This window comes from Microtus ochrogaster, chromosome 10 (assembly GCF_000317375.1).
Source record: "Microtus ochrogaster isolate Prairie Vole_2 chromosome 10, MicOch1.0, whole genome shotgun sequence".
Classification (NCBI taxonomy): domain Eukaryota; kingdom Metazoa; phylum Chordata; class Mammalia; order Rodentia; family Cricetidae; genus Microtus; species Microtus ochrogaster.
The window spans coordinates 21,861,551-21,863,399 of NC_022016.1; the positions used below are offsets into that span (position 1 = coordinate 21,861,551).

At 48.4% G+C, this 1,849-nt stretch overlaps 1 non-coding gene across 1 annotated transcript; it reads right to left on the minus strand.

Annotated features, from left to right (window-relative positions):
• Positions 1 to 1,419: 1,419 nt before the first annotated feature.
• On the minus strand, positions 1,420 to 1,575 carry LOC113456681. The gene has a single exon (XR_003377441.1). It is a non-coding gene; the product is annotated as a U1 spliceosomal RNA (small nuclear RNA).
• Positions 1,576 to 1,849: the final 274 nt, after the last annotated feature.

The following is a 1,849-nucleotide window of genomic DNA, read 5'->3' on the forward strand; positions in this document are numbered from 1 at the left end:
AGCGTTATGTATCCTCCTCCTCGTGAGTCTAAAAAAAATCATAACATTAAAGGAAGAGAAAATAAACAGGCCCCTTCAAAAAACAAACGAATCCCACCAAACCAAGGAAATCCTCTCACACCCAGAGGAAAGCCTGCCGCGTGCCTTGCAGACTGCAGCTTGGTCTTTGGAGCCTCGTGGAGGTCGTTTCCAAAAAAACAAATAGTCACCTCGTTTTTGTCACCCACTAGGAGTGAGGGTTAAGCTGCGGGCCCATGTCCAAGGATTCCTCCTGCATAGGCCCAGCCAACCACAGACATGTCTGGCCTCTTGCCTAAAAGGGAAGCAGGACACAGTCCCTGTCCTGGCCCTCTCTCTCGACCCTGCTCCCCATTAGACCTGGGTGTTGGTATATTGTCCTCTCTTGAGGCCTCCTCAACTCGGTCTTCCTTATTTACTTCTGTTATTCTTGAACAACAATGGAGGTGCGTGTGTGCCGGGCTCTATTTAGTCCTTAAGCGCTGCATGAAGGAGGCACATAGTCCCCTTCTGTCTCACCTGAAACCCAAGGATCAGGGCCCTGGGGCAGCAGCCAATGGACAAGAACCCTGCCTATCACACCAAAACCACTTCTCTCTTTGCAAGAGGCCACTTCGGAGTCAAGGCCAAGGTTGAAGGTAGAGAATTCTGGGAAGGCTTTCTAAGTGCACTCGGGGAGTTTGCCATGTAGATTCCTCAGAGGGGTGATGGATAGTTGCCTCTCAGTCTTAGAGAAGAGTCATAAATTTAGTCAGAACTACAGTTTATTCTCATGAGTATCTGGGGGAATTGTCCTAGACCTTGGGTGACCAATAGTCAACTCCCCCTTTCGGGCTCAGGGCAATTACATTAAGTGACTCGAAATAAGAATAGAAATGATTTCTTCTGAGGACTGTCAGTACCGCGTAAAAAAATCATTTGTATCTCATTATGGGACACAAGTGTGCCAGACAGTCCCCAAATGACATTGGATGCTGTTTCCACCACTGGTTATTTCAGGTAACAATCGACAGGAAATGATTGTAGCTGCCTGGGTGGTCACTTTTCCAGGGGCTGCTGGGATTGAGTCTCTGTCCTCTCCCATCTCTCATCTATGGCTGTGAAGGGAAATGAACCATTTTGTACACAGCAAATCCTTTCCTCAGTTTTCCTTCCTTCCTGCTCTCCATTTTGCCAGTTGAGTTTGAGAAAGTGAAGGTAAGAGTTACACTTTGGGGTGTTATTTACAGTAAGCATATGGGTGCCCTCTACAACCCAAATTGGGAAGGAGAGTCTTAGAAAAGGAAAAAAAGAAAGAAACGAAGAAAGAAAGAAAGAAAGAAAGAAAGAACAATCAAAGCCAAACAACGTAACTTGCAGCATCTGTTTGCTTTTTCCTCTTTGTGATTCTACGCTTTTTTTTGCGTTCGCACCCCCCACTACCACAAACCATGCAGTTGAGTTTCCCAAATTTGCGGAAGTAGCAGGGGTCAGCGCATCCTCGGAAGGGCAGTGGATAAGCCTGGCTCTGGGGAAGCCACCTTTGTGCTCATGGACGCTCCCGGGCCAGGTAAGTATTCTCTGTGTTGTCTCTGAGATGCTCCACACAGGGTCCCCAGGTGGACTATTCACAGTGTTCCCAACACTGTCTGCATCATAACCCACACCATTCATTCCTGGTGAAAGAACTCTGCTCTGGGTTCACAGAGCGGACACGTTGGTGAGCTCGAGGTAGCAGGCAGGGTGCAGCCCAGGCAGGCAGGATGGGAAGCAGTTTCTGTTCATGGTGTGTGGCTGTGAGCCTTTCTGCCGCTTCGACTAAGACAGCGAGCAGTGCCTGTTTGATGTCTGG